At 46.6% G+C, this 15,037-nt stretch overlaps 1 protein-coding gene across 2 annotated transcripts in view; it reads left to right on the top strand.

The window, feature by feature from the left end:
* The window catches only part of LOC143152467 (LIM and SH3 domain protein F42H10.3-like), a 41,270-nt gene that overhangs the window by 13,211 nt on the left and 13,022 nt on the right, over window positions 1–15,037 (top strand). The gene's annotated exons all lie outside the window — the stretch shown is intronic.

The raw sequence follows: 15,037 nt of genomic DNA, 5'->3' as shown, positions 1-15,037 counted from the left end.
CCCATGTTGGACAAAGGTGACGTTAACGCTCTCGAGACGATTCTTGTTTCCTCGATCGATCTCGCGAGCTTGTTATCGAACGATAGGATTACGACAAATGGACCTCTTCCGGGAACCGAGTCTTTGGAGATCAATTTCTTCGACGAATCGGCTTATTTAAATAGAACGAACATAATACACTCTTTCATCGGTGACGGGACCGTGCGCGCAAGTTTCGAACTCTCGCGAGATTCTACGAAACTTATTCTCTCGTTAGCCTCGAAGCGGTGTACACCGGTTGTCGAACTCCGTGAATCGTTGGACGCATCGCGCGCGAGAGAGAAATAAAAACGTCAACGTCGGTTTACTCGCTCTCTAACGCGAGTTAGCCTCCTAACGCGACGTATCATCGACCGCGTGCAACATCCCGAGAATTTAACACGTAATAAACTGCGAGCCGAAGACGGGACGAGGAACGCGCTTCTAGTCACCGGCCGCGCGAACAAACTTGGGACGCGGGTCGCGTCGTGCTACCTAAAGCCACGTTCTCGCTGCTGGGTTTACAAATAATTCGAATCTGAATCGAAGATGAAGAGAAACAAAAGTTTACCACGTACTCGATACGATTTTTCTTCGTTTCGACCCCGTGACGATTTTAACGCGAGAGTGGTGCGTTACAACCCTTCTTTGACAAAATTTACTCGATATCTTCCAATATATTTCTATCCATCTCCAATGGAATCGTCTCAAAGATTCTTTACCCTTTACGAAATTTTTAACAAACAATCGTCTGTATAAACGAGGGGCATTACTTGCTCCACGAAAGTGACTCGTGTTTATACGGTGGACCGGCGAGAAATGTTCGATTTTTTTTCAATATTTTACATCCACCGCCATCGTGGTTGAACTTTACGCGACTCGGTGATATCACGAGCGAAACAGTGGCTTTAGATGGTGCAGTTCGGTGCACGACGCGAGTCTGAACGTACCTTTCGTGGCACGTTGCATTCGAGAGAAGCGTGGAACGTTGTATTTCGCCAGTCGCTGCTGCGAGCGGTATTGCGAATCTTTTGATAGTTAAACGCATGCCAGGCGTGTCGGCGTAGCGAAAGCGAGCGGTCCTGCGGTCAGGATAATATATAGCTGTCGTACCTTTCCAAGAGATCCTCCTTTGATCGTGGTTCCTCTCAGCTGCCGCGTCCTTGCCGTGTCCACGGTAGCGGTGCATCGAGCGTCGTCGCGACTAACAGTAACGTTTCCACTAAGGATTTCAGGTGAAAGGATCCGAAAGTATCGTGCTGTTGAACCGAAGTATCGGTACGCGGCAGATATGCAATCTGTTTTCTTTATTTGCTGCCCACGGTGATAACGAATACGGCCACTCTGGTACTCCTATTGACACAGATTCGAGTCTCATCGATTTCGGAATTAATTGTACAATCTTTGACGCTTCGCGCTCGGTTCTCCATACATTATGAAATATTTCGGAACGAAATTTCCAGATTTTAATACTTTAACGAGCGTCGACGAACGAGTCGATTTTGTCAAAGAAGGATAGTAAGTAACGCTGTAGATATTATCCAGCCTCGTTAAAATCGTCATGTGGTCGAAACGAAGAAAAATCGTATCGAGTACGTGGAAAACTTTTCTTCCTTTATCTAAGATTCAGAGTCGATTTTCGAATAATTTTCAGTGATTAATTTCCATCCCGGTCGAGTCTCGACGAGTTTGGAACGCTCGAGAAGTGTCGATTGTGCGCAAAAAAAAAAGCAGACCGTGTAGATTTCAACGAAGTTGCAACAAGAAAGACAACGATCGCTCGAATCGAACAGCGTGGAAATGAATTTCGTTCGGTCACCGAGAGCAATGTTCGATCTTACACGTCGAAAGTGTCGAAACTCGTTGCGATAAGCCACGCTACTATTTCTGTACACATAGTTTCTCATCTGCTTTTACCTCGTCCAGTTTTACCTTTGTACACCATCATCGTACTTTCTAATTTCTTCGCGGCGGGCAAGTTTCTATCTTTTGTTCGTTCAACACACTCGACTCGTACCCTACTCTATTATCGGTCTCTCTTCCACGTTTGCGTTACAGTGTACCGTGTGTTTCGACCACGCGGCGAAAAACACATCGATTCTTCGCTCGACGCGGTACCGTACGTCGAAGGTTGTTCACTCGAAAACGTTGCGAAGTGCGATTCGAGCAACGTCTGCATTCGTAACAATAAATCCACGTTAATCCGGTGCGGCGCGATAAACTCGAGTAACGAAAATTGACGTTGATTTTCGAACGATAACCGGTCGTTAAATCTCTAACGAGGATTACTCGATGTTTCCCGCGCGTTTTCCGTGCTCGCGCCGGAAATTCTTACGATCGTTAGCGGTAGAAAGTCCCGATAACGCGTACGAATAAATTTTTTGCTATTTTCTTACCGACGCGTGTTTCATTACGGAAACCACGAGCAACGCGAGACAGTTCCTGCGACTAAGTAGCTCCGGATGACAAAGTTGTCGTGAGCTCCGTCTCGTTGTTAATTCGCTCGCGGGGATAATTGGGAGGGGGAGAGGGAAGAAAGAAGGCGAAAGGTAATATGTTCTAACAACGAGGCTCTCCGTCCGATGGAATATTAACGAGACAACGATTCCAAGATTTTATCTTATCCGTTGATTAACGAGCCATAGTTACGCGATACGAGAGATTGTCATATATACATATATACATACGTACTCTTTTTGTCCCCCCTCGTCTCGTCTCGTTTCGTTACGCGGCAGGAAAGTGTGCGCAGGTACTTTCGAAGGTTAATTACCGGAGCGTTATTATGCAAAATTATAACGATTAATCCGGGGTGGCTATCAAAATGCAATTTGTTACAGTGTGTTTATATCGTACGACGGATTTCTTTTTCGCCGCGTGCTACTTGTAGGCGGCGGCCATTTGCAAAAGAAAAGAAGAAAAAAAAGTACCGAGACCCCGCGGAGAAAGAATCCATCGACGACCTCGATAGCTCAATCGGGTGGATCGATTATTCGACGAATGCATCCGGGTACGAATCCGATCGACCGATTATTCAACCCCCCCTCTGATCCAGGGCCGGAAATTGTCGTCGAGCGACCCTACGAAATTGATTTCGAGTCTGCTTCTATTTCGTCTCGCTCGACGTATATCAAAATGTACGCAAGTACGAGGAGAAGGCCGAGGAAGAAACGCGCTGAATCTAACGTTTCTTCGTGATGACTTCCCCACACCGACGTTCGGTGGTCTTGTTATATTGTTTTCAAGGTTAGGTTAATAACAGCACACGACCGTGCCTCGCCTTTGTTTAACGAACGGTGGACTTTATCTTCGAGAGCGCACGGTTGCAGAACTGCAACGTATTTATTTTTCGTTCGTACGGATGTCGTCGGATAACGTGTCTTCCACTTACCGGTTCTAATCGTTTTCAATGACTGCTCGTTCGTAACGGGTAACGATATTCGTCCATCTCTAAAAAGTGGAGCGTGAAATCTGCAATATTGCGATACTGTACAAATTCGTTGTAAGCTCGCGTACCAGGAATACATCAAAGACGATATTCGTGACGACTAGCGTAGTGTATTAAGAATAAGAGTAGAACCATCGTCGTTGGAATAATATTAGAAACCGTACGGTGTACGAATTCGTTATAAGCACGCATAAGGGCGATTAACCGAATTTCTCTCGAGAGTCGATCGTGCTATGCATCTGCTTTCAACAGATTATTATTACTATTTCGGGCCACACATCTTTGAAGTTGGACGGGGAAAGGGAAAATTAATTCACGCGTACCTTTAGTTGTCCATTTCGATAATTATCCACGATTATCGTAGGCAAAGACACTATTAATAATCGAGTTGAAAAGAAATTTGAAACAAGTCAAATTGAACTCCATTTGGTAATTCCAGAGTAAGCGTGCGTGGTTTGGACAACGTTACGATACCATAAATTCGTTGTAAGCGCGCATAGGCGCGATCGATCGAATTTCTTCTATCGAATTCGATGTCCAAACAAGGAGCACCGATTCACCGCTCGTCGACGACTTAATTCACGATCGAGAATAATCAATTTATTGCGGTTTCTTACGCGTCGAGTTATCGGTATGCAACGTCTCGCCGTAAAGCGGTCCGGTGACTCGCGGAGTATTCGGAGTGAGCATCTGCGATGACGAAATCATTCCTCCGCGTTTCGAATCTGCATTTCTCCGCTCTTACGTGTTTTCCGCCGCGTAACCGACGATTCGCCGGATCGCGATGGAAAAAAAAAAGAAAAAGAAAAGAAGAGTGTTCCTCACCTTGTCCGGAGACCAGTTATCCCGCGAACTCTCGCCGTGAGCGCGACAAAAATTAATCGCAGCCGGAAAAATGACGCAAAAATTGTTGGGAAACGTTGGAAAAATTACTCGTTACTTTATCAATTCGTGTAAATTTATGCTGGAAGATGAAACGCGCGATTATAGTCCGTTGAAAGCGAATAGCGTACGCGCGTCTAAACAGGGAGTATATTATTTTTTATCGCGTCGTATTTTATCCGCAATTTTCTACCAACGGTGAACACTGAAATAAGTAAAATCGGTACCCGAGTACTTACCGTATATTAGTGTTAACTTGCGAGACAACGATTCGCCGAACCTCGTCCTTTCGTGCTTTCTTCGTTACTATGGAATTTTATATTTGTCCTCGTTACGGGGAATAAGGCCCTTAAGCGGAATAATAATGCGTTCCAGCGTAAACGGGCCCGAAGTACCTGAAATTACGAACCAGTTTGTTAGACCGGACTATTGAATTTATATTTTGGATCGTTGTGTCTTGATTACAAGTTTCCATCAGCTTTACACCGCCACGAAATATTTATATTCTACGAACCGTGGAATATTTAAAACAAATATTCTACGAGCTGTTTTTTTTTCAAGCAGAGACAGGAAAAATCGACCGATAAAACGATCGAACTCTCTTTCCAAGTGCATCGCGATATTTTTCGTACTTTTTATCCAGCGACTCGATTTTGTCGGGTGTTCAAAGCACGCGAATATCTTCGAGCTAGTCGAACCCTCGGACGAACGAGCGAGTACTCGGACAGTTCTGCAAATTACGCATAGCGAACAAGGTTCGAACGAGCTCCGTGTTCCGCGGCAGGAGCCAGAGGCCAGTGCATGTGTCAGCAATGCGTGTCGAATCGGACGAGATGGGCCGAATAAGCACAGCAGAACACGTGTGAGTCGTGAGATTCATTCATTCGTCTGGTAGCCCTCCACCCCTGTCGCCCTCCGCACTCCCGCGCCTTCATTTCCCTTGCTCTTTATCTTCCCCCTTTCTCGCGTCTGTCCATCGTTCATTTAATTTTTATAAGCCCGTATATAGGGTGATTCTAGCAACTGGGACAAGTCGTCGCTCGTCTGGTCGCACAGAGGACGACACGCGTTGGTGGAAAAAAATTAAACGACAAACGAGACGTACGTACAGCCTTTGACCCCTCGCGAGTGCAACGATGCACCTGTACGATGCAGTTGCAACTCCTCGTCGAGATTCCCTCCTTTCGTTCTTGGGAATCGATTCTCCGATATCTGTAACGAAAATATCGAGGTTATTAAGGTATCGAGGATCGTGAACAGAAAATGTTTGTAAATAAACAAAAATTTCTTTCGCAGACGAGAATAATCTTAAAGATACTCGTCCCGATTTCCTCTACGCGGAACGATCAGAGGAATTCGTACGCGTAAAAAGAAAAGCACAGTTACTTGTAAAAAAAAATAAAAAAAGAAACAAGGGGTACAATTGCACGTTGCAACTGCATCGCTGCACCCACGGAAGTACCGCGGTCGCAGTAAATTGAAGCTCCTCGAACCGTTCGACTTTTTTCCACGCTATTTTTCCTTGTCCGCTCACCAAACAAAGATATACGATTTTTCCGAGTTTCCACGAACCACGAAACAATGGACGGGCCGCGTTTCGCGCCCATCCACCGAAAAATCATTCCGCGGGGTTATAAAATTACGGTAATTGCGTAACGAGCGTATTACAATGCAGCTGGCGCACGATTTCTACCAGGATTTTCCGTGTTACTCGCTCAATGAATTAACGTCCCGTTAATTCGACTCGTTTCGACCTGATCGATGCGCTCATCGTACGGTTCCACGTCCAAGCAGATGTTTTTCCCACGTCGTTGACCCGCGAAAACGATTCGAATTAAGCGAAACGGTTCTCCGTGAACGTAACGTCCCGTATGAATGCGCGTGAACACTTGTTCCGGGTTCTGTGCCGAGTGACGTGCGTTGAATTAAGTACCTCAGGCCTCTGGCTAAAGGTAACACGTGTTCTACACACCACCCTTCTTCCGTTTTCTCTTTTTTATCGTTAGTTTTTCCTACGGTCGTTACGATGAACCGTGTTGTTTTTCCCAAGCAGTGTTCAATCCACATTGTTGCACGAACACCTATTACTCTAATCGAAAAGAAACATTCCACTCTCGAGTCGCTGTTGGTGCAATTTTCAAGTCCCAATTTCGTTCCTGTTACTGCAAAATTCAAATTCAACGTCACGCGAACCCTGTACGAATTCTAATCAATTTCATTTCTTACTGGAAAATATAAATATTCAAGAAAGTTTACATTTTTCACTCGCTACTAGCTTTACACTCAAAGTCCTTAATCGATGCTGTTGTTTCTCCTTCGTGATCGATATTTACGTCACGAACGTTATCCTGTTACTCGAAAACACTCAAAATCCCGACAAATTCTTTTCCCGGGTTGCTAATAACATTCCTGTATCGCTAGGTATTGGATATTCAAGCCTTACGTTGTTACATCGAACGTCTAAGCTCCGTGTGTTTACCAGCTCGTTTCGATATCGTTGTTTCCAATCTTTCTTACATCCTTTTGCATCAACACCGTACAAATGTATTGCGCATGTACCTGTAATCGTGACGTCATGAATAAAAATATAGTTTCCTCTTTCGCTGGGCTATGATATTCCACTGATACGAACATCGACACTCGAAAAAATTACATAAAACGGAAAAGGGAATACCACGAGGATGAGCATGTTGATAAAAACGTCTGAAAATATCGCAAACTTTAAAAAAATTTTCGATTTTGGAACTTTGGTATCAGTAGAACATGATATGCGAGGAGGAAACCGATCGCCTTTGCAGATTTCTCAATATCTTGATGTTTATTTACCATAATTATTAACAACCATCGCAGGACCATAGTTTAAACAATTATTAACAATGTCCTGGTATAAATAATAGCTTAAAAGCCATCAATTTCCTGAAATATCCGCTTAAATCGTACAAATAAAATAAAATCCAAGTAACGGTAAGTCACCTTGTCGAGGGTATAAATAGAACCCCGCCTGCCGAAATTGTCATTCGCCCGGGAGCCTCCGCGGCGGACGGAGCTCCCCTCTGGGGGAGCTCTACCCTCAAGGCGAGGGTGGCCCGACGCGGAGAGGGGCGGAAACGCCGCGGACCCGCGGCGGACCGAGCCCCTCCTCTGAGGGACCCTGACCCTCAGGGCAAGGGTGGCCCGACGCGGAGAAGGGCGGAAACGCCGCGGACCTGCGGCGGGATCGCGGAGGACCCGCGCCGGACGGAGCTCCTCCGCGTCGGGCCACCCTTCCTCTGAGGGGCGGTGTCCCTCAGAGGAGGGGCTCGGTGCGCTGCGTTTCCGCCCCTCTCCGCGTCGGGCGCCCCTGCCCCTGAGGGTGCTTTTGCTAAAATTTTTCCGAAAATTCTGAGAAATGACGTCATTTCCGCGAAATTCCGAAAATTCTCAGAAATGACGTCATTTCCAAGAAGTGGCACGATAGGAATACCTCCTCGCACATCATGTTCTCCTGATACCAAAGTCTCGAAACTCGTTTAAAATTCGCGCCAAGAGGAAATTCTTGGAAATGACGTCATTTCCAAGAAGTGGCACGATTGAAATACCTCCTCGAACATCATGTTCTCCTGATACCAAAGTCTCGAAACTCGTTTAAAATTCGCGCCAAGAGGAAATTCTTGGAAATGACGTCATTTCCAAGAAGTGGCACGATTGGAATACCTCCTCGCACATCATGTTCTCCTGATACCAAAGTCTGAATTTCGGACCAAAATTTTAGAAAATTTTTGAACTTTCGCTAAAATTTTCGTCAATTTCTAGACTTTGGTATCAGGAGAACATGAAGTGCGAGGAGGTATTCCTATCGTGCCACTTCTTGGAAATGACGTCATTTCCAAGAATTTCTTCTTGGCGCGAATTTTAAACGAATTTCTGTACTTTAACTGGAATTTTTCACGGTTTTCGAGACTTTGGTATCAGGAGAACATGAAGTGCGAGGAGGTATTCCAATCGTGCCACTTCTTGGAAATGACGTCATTTCTGAGAATTTCCCCGAGGCGCGAATTTTAAACGAATTTCTGTACTTTAACTGGAATTTTTCACGGTTTTCGAGACTTTGGTATCAGGAGAACATGATGTGCGAGGAGGTATTCCAATCGTGCCACTTCTTGGAAATGACGTCATTTCCAAGAATTTCCTCTGGGCGCGAATTTTAAACGAATTTCTGTACTTTAACTGGAATTTTTCACAGTTTTCGAGACTTTGGTATCAGGAGAACATGAGGTGCGAGGAGGTATCCCTATCGTGCCACTTCTTAGAAATGACGTCATTTCTGAGAATTTTCGGAATTTCGCGAAAATGACGTCATTTCTGAGAATTTTCGGAATTTCGCGAAAATACGCCGCGGTACCGCCCCTCTCCGCGTTGGGCCACACTGGCCCGGAGAGTTCGGATCCCCTAGAGGAGGAGCTCCGTCCTCCGCGGGTCCTCCGCGGGCCTGCCGCAGCTCCGCGGCGTATCCGTCCTCCTCCGCGTCGGGCCACCCTTGCCCTGAGGGTCAGGGTCCCTCAGAGGAGGGGCTCGGTCCGCCGCGGGTCCGCGGCGTTTCCGCCCCTCTCCGCGTCGGGCCACCCTCGCCTTGAGGGCAGAGCTCCCCCAGAGGGGAGCTCCGTCCGCCGCGGAGGCTCCCGGGCGAATGAAATTTTCGGCAGCCGGCGGTTCTATTTATACCCTCGAGAAGGTGACTTTCCGTTACTTCGATTTTGTTTGTACGATTTAAGCGGATATTTCAAGAAATTGATAGCTTTTAAGCTATTATTTATACCAGGACATTGTTAATAATTGTTTAAACTATGGTCCTACGATGCTTGTTAATAATTATTGTAAATAAACATCAAAATATTGCGAAATCTGCGAAGGCGAACGGTTTCCTCTTCGTATATCGTGTTCTCCTGATACCAAAGTCTCGAAATCGGTGAAAAATTGTAACAAAAGTTCAGAAATTTTCTAAAATTTTTGTCCGAAATTGATACTTTGGTATCAGGAGATCATGATGTGCGAGGAGGTATTCCTATCGTGCCACTTCTTAGAAATGACGTCATTTCCAAGAATTTCCTCTAGGCGCGAATTTTAAACGAGTTTCTGAACTTTGGCAAAAATTTTTCACCCATTTTGGGACTTTGTTATCAGGAGAACACGATGTGCGAGGAGGTATTCCAATCGTGCCACTTCTTGGAAATGACGTCATTTCTGAGAATTTTCGGAATTCCGCGAAAATGACGTCTTTTCTGAGAATTTTCGGAGAAATTGTAGCAAAAGTTGTAGAGGGAGTAGTGGGAGGGTAAATAAAGTGTAAAAAGAAAAAAAGCTAATTATTTTTTACTTAATTAATTTATCGAAATATATGGTTAGATCGACTTCCTTCGCGCTGGTCCGCGCAGATCCGCAGCGGGTCGTCCGCGAGTACGCTGCGGTACCGGCCCTCTCCACGGCAGGCCGCCCCGGCCCAGAGGGTCTAGGTCCCCATAGCAGGAGGGCCGTCCGCCGTCCGCCACGGTTCCTCCGCGGGTACGCGTCGGGGGACCGAGTGAAATTGCGATGCGACGTATACGGAAACGAACGAAATGCATCCACGCGTAAAAAATGAAAGATAGACTTTCTACTCGCTGACTCGTCGAGTAATTTAAAAATCGTGGAAGAAAATATTTTTCTACAAAAGAGAAAAAAAGGAAAGAAAAGAGAAGAACCGTACTCGTCGAGAATAAATCTTCTTGCTCGTCTTTCGTGCGAACAAAATGCCTACCCGTCTCTCTGTAGCCGTGATCCGTTGCGTCACATCGTTGCTCGTTCGTTCGCTCGCTCCGCGCCTCGTTCGTCGAGCTTCTTCGTTTCCGGTTCCTGCCCTCGTCCCATTTTCGCGTCGGCGGGCGCGATCGAGCGGCTGCGAAATTTTAATAAATCCCTCGTGGCAGTGATGTCATCCACGAGCGAGCGGAATCGTCATCGGTTCACCGCGGAATGACTCACTTCCCCTCGTTTTCCTCTCGGTTCGTCGGAGAGGCGCAACGCGTGCGGTTCACCTCAAAACAACGGGGAGAAACGTAGCTCGTAAACGTTCCACCGTAATTATCGCGGATCATTACGCGTACCCGCTCCCCGTTTGTTAATTCGAAGGGTCTCCCGATGTTTCGCCACGGTGAACGAAACGTTGGAACTCGAGAGCTCGCTCGCGGTCGCTCGCTTGTCCGTTCCCTTCTTCTTCTTTTCTTTTTTTATTTCTTCCCTCGTTCCTTTTTCTCGCCTTTGACGGACACACTTCCGCCGACGGAGCTCGAGGGGCGAGGGGTGGGACAAAAATGTCGCGATTAGCGTAATAAGACACGGCACTGTGAACAAAATACTCGACCGAGAGAGCAGAAACCCGAGAACCGTAAAACGGTCGGTCATTACGCGTGTACGCGTGTCTGTTCTCTAAACCGTTTAACGCTAGCTTCCGCGTAAAATTTACCGCGATATCGGTTCCGAGTCCCGAGCGTATTCCGCGCGAACACGCTCTGGCGTCGAGATTGTTCGCATACGCTCATTATTCGATCGCATACGCTCGATTCTCGCCACCGAAAAGAATCATTTCCACGGTGACCACCCGACCGACCCGCGATACTCGATAAAAGTCGCTCTCGAGTGCACTTGTATCGAGAACGGTACAAGTATCGCCCTCCTGGCGCGGATATTTTCCGCGAAACGTTGCACTCGAAATTATGCGCGCAGATTTCCGTTTCCCGACGACCCCAATCTCGATACGAACGAAACGCGGAGATAAAGCTCGCCGCGAACGAGCCTCTCCCCGTTTACTTAATTTTACACGCTCGACACCGGATACGAACCAAATTGATAACCGCGACTTGCTCGTCCGGAAGAATCATTTCCAAGGAAACGAAGAAAGATTATTTTCTCGACGCCCCAGGAGAAAGAATCGCCAACTTTGTAGTCTCCTTGCAATTCTCCTCGTCGCGCGGACGAATTATTTCCACGGAAACTCTACCGACTCGAGAAATTCAATAAAATTCAATAGAATTCAATGCACATTCGCATCACGAACACAGGGTGAAAATTTCATCGGTAGAATTTTCAAAGGTTGCTCAAATTCGTGTTTCTCAGGGCACACAAGTGCAAGTGGCCTAATCTTCCGAGTCTTGGTAACGTGATCGTGGTCGTGGACGCAAACCACGAAGGATAAACGATCTTCCGTTCGGTCGATCGCGAAACGATTGCCCAAGGGCCAATTAGCGAGGCGATTGCGTTTTTCGCGACAATAGAGAATTTTCGTAAGAGCTCGACGTAATTGGAACGTAACGAGACGCGATTTGTCCTCGCGGGGAGAAGATGGCCGCCCGGTGGACGTTTCGACGTTAACACCGAAACCGCGTGACGGGTTATCGTACGTGAGAACCGCTCCTACCGAAGAAAAGGGGACCGGAAACATCGGCCGTCTGTCGCGTTGCAGTTTTAACTTGGAACGATTTAACAGCTAGCAGTAAAAGGGGGTGGCCAGCGTAGCGTGACCCGACTGCATGGCTACGGTGAACCGACCTTGTCCCACAATGCACCTCCTGAACCCCACCATGGAACCGAGCCGAGCGAGATCGTATGTAATTTTACAACCCTGTGTGTCACACGCGTTGAGCTCCGACTCGCGCGACGGATCGCGTATTACGAGGACGCTGTCTCGAACGGGTGACAGTGTTTTTCGTTTAGAAAAAACTTATACTCGATTCACGGTGAATTCGAGTCGTTGGGTACATTCACGGTGGAACGATTCGAAATATCGAACCGTTCAAGGCGGATGGAATTCTTTTTATCCGTTTTGGAAGATTGTATTATGGTTTGAAAGATAGTATCACCGGTAACTTAACGTTTTTCCACGGTGAAATTGTACCGTAATTGAATTTTTGTACCTTGGAATTTCCATACGGTGGAATTTTTCAGTTGGAATTGAGAGAACCCAACGTAGAGTTCTCTTTTGTCCGGAATTCAGTTTCCCTGGTATTTTTCCATCTGGTTGGAAAATTCAAAGCAGTAACGCGATATATGTATGTGTTTCCTGCTGCTCCTGATATCGACGTTGAGTTATCGCGAATACTTTCGAAACCGATTAAGAACACTTTCGTGCGCGTGTAATGGTAATTGGTCTCTAATTAACGTATTAAGATATTTCGCGGCGACAGAAGTTTCCCTAGGTCTGGGAAAAATTTACATCGGTATCGCGTTCTCTGAATTGAAGCTACAAGATAGACGGTTCGGTGTTTCGTTACAATGTATACCGCTGGCTACATTGTAGCAATAAATTCTACGTTCGCGACTTTATGCGTTCTGTGTCGTTGCTTTCGGACGATATTTCGACGTTTAAAGCCCGTAATGTCAACGATTTATGTCCATCGCTGTCCCGTTTCCGCGCGCGTTTTACGTTCAATTACGCCGATACCGTTCTCGACCAAGTTGCGAATTTCGTTCTAAATTATGCGGAACGATTCAACCACGACTTCGTTATCATTTTTTTTCCCGATGAATTTTCTAAGCTTCGACGATAAACGATACACCTATTATATTGTCCCAGTTCGATACGCGCGTCGACGACATTTGAGAATTTTCGTACCGGAGAAAACGTCACTGTCTTAATTACCCTAATCGACGATTGCGTTCGCGGATCGGTTTCTTCTTAGCGGCCTGTTGCATATTCCGGGCGCAATTACCGTCTCTTAGATTCCATTCCAGACGCGCGCTGCTATTTTCGACTCGTTACACCCGCTGGTATACCATATCCGTCTCCGAATAACGTTAATTGAGGCTCGATTAATCGCGTCCCGAGCGATCGAGCGTTTCCCCCCACGGTTCGACGTTTTAATTTGTCGGCGAGCGAGTCGCCGGTACGTGCTCCGCTCGATATTTTTGCGCGCTCGGATAAAGCGTGAAAAAGCAAGAATCTCGTTTCGGCCTTCGTTGGAATTCGAGTAATGCGGTCGATGTAGGGTTTCGTTCCGTTGGTGGGACGCTTGCGCCAAGTTCCGAAGCCATTCGCGACTTAACCGCAGTAACGGAATCCAATAAGACCAGTCGCGGAAAAATTTCTCCAGCGAGACGTCACTGGAAAAAGGAGACCTTGTGGTTCTCCGCGCGGCACTCGACGATACCTGTTCTATTACGCGCGCTGGTAATTACACGATTTTGCAACCGATTCCTGGAACTCCTTTTGTTGTCTGCAACGAGAACGGCGTACAGAACCGCGCGTGTCTTCGCGTTTCATTTATCAAAGCGAGAAATTTATCAGGCCGGTCGTCGATGTAGGTTAAACCGTGGGGTACGTTCCGAGAACGCAGAATCGCGAACCGTCGAGAGAAACTCTTGGATCGCGATTTTCGGGTCGTTGGAATACTCGTCGAACGTTTTACGGCTCGCAAATGTTTTCGATCGTTAAACGTTTCTCGAACGGTTGGAAAAATTGGGGAAACTTCTCGACTCGCGAAACTTTCCCGGTCGCTCGAGGAATTCTAGGGTCGTTGGACAATTCCCGAGTCCCGGTGGGCAATGATAATTCACGATCTCGATTGGAAAACCAAGTCGGAGAATTCCGAGTCTACTGGTAGTCGCGTGCACCGTAACGCGATGTTTCGTGCATTTGCATATCGGACTAGCGTCCTCGAGTGGCATCGCGAACGTATCGATTCCAAACGGCGCCGCTTTCTCGGTGAGACGATAACCAGGTGCAGGCTGCATTATCTCCGCTGGTGCATTGGCTGGGAACAGCTCGCGGATACATATGCGCGCGACACGATTCGATAAATCACGTGTTCGCTATCGGTGCTTGTAAACACCTTGTAATCCAAAGAAGCTTTCGTCGACGAGAATACGATACGTTCTATTGTGACCGGACAATACGGTCTACGTTCGCGCGAGAGAACCACGATGGTTTCTCGTCATCCGCGGGAAATTCGCTCATCCGCGGGAAACAACGGCGAAAAATCTTCCCTCGATCTCCACCGAAACAATGAAAACGGAAAATGAGTCGGGATCGGGCCCGTTGACAAATCGGTCGTAAGTCGTGCTTTCATTGCGGCTCGTTGAATTCTCCCCGTGCTCCTTTTATTAGATATGCATCGTATGCAAAACCGCATAAGAATGCAACGAGAGTTCAAGTGTATCCGCGACATAACGTTCGCGAGTATCTACCAGCGCACCGATTAGTCATTGCGTTACAACGCGAGGAATAAATTATATTCCGCCGTTTTATGAATCACGCGTCTACGGTTCACGGCAATTTCTGCGCAGGATTTTTCAAACTCTCCTATTTTGGTCGATGCGTCCACCCACGTACCTTTCCATATATAAATTCATTCATCCGTTTCGTTCTAAGCTCGGGCTCGATTCGTTGCGAAAATAAACGACAACAGGAACACGGACATTTAACGATCTCCAAACGAGTGTAAAGTACAATACCGTAGCGCCACTTGCTTACTCTATAACCGACTATAGTATTACTTATTTACTCTATAAGCGACTGTAGCATTACCTACTCGCTCTATAAGAAACTACAGCATTACTTACTTAATCTAGAAGCGACTGTAGCATTACTTACTCATTCTATAAGAGAATACAGCATTACTTACATACTCTATAAGCGACTATAGCATTACTTACTCTATAAACCACTATAGCATTACTCACTCT

This window comes from Ptiloglossa arizonensis, chromosome 10 (genome assembly GCF_051014685.1).
Source record: "Ptiloglossa arizonensis isolate GNS036 chromosome 10, iyPtiAriz1_principal, whole genome shotgun sequence".
NCBI classification, from domain to species: domain Eukaryota; kingdom Metazoa; phylum Arthropoda; class Insecta; order Hymenoptera; family Colletidae; genus Ptiloglossa; species Ptiloglossa arizonensis.
This window is presented reverse-complemented; position numbering and strand designations above follow the sequence as displayed.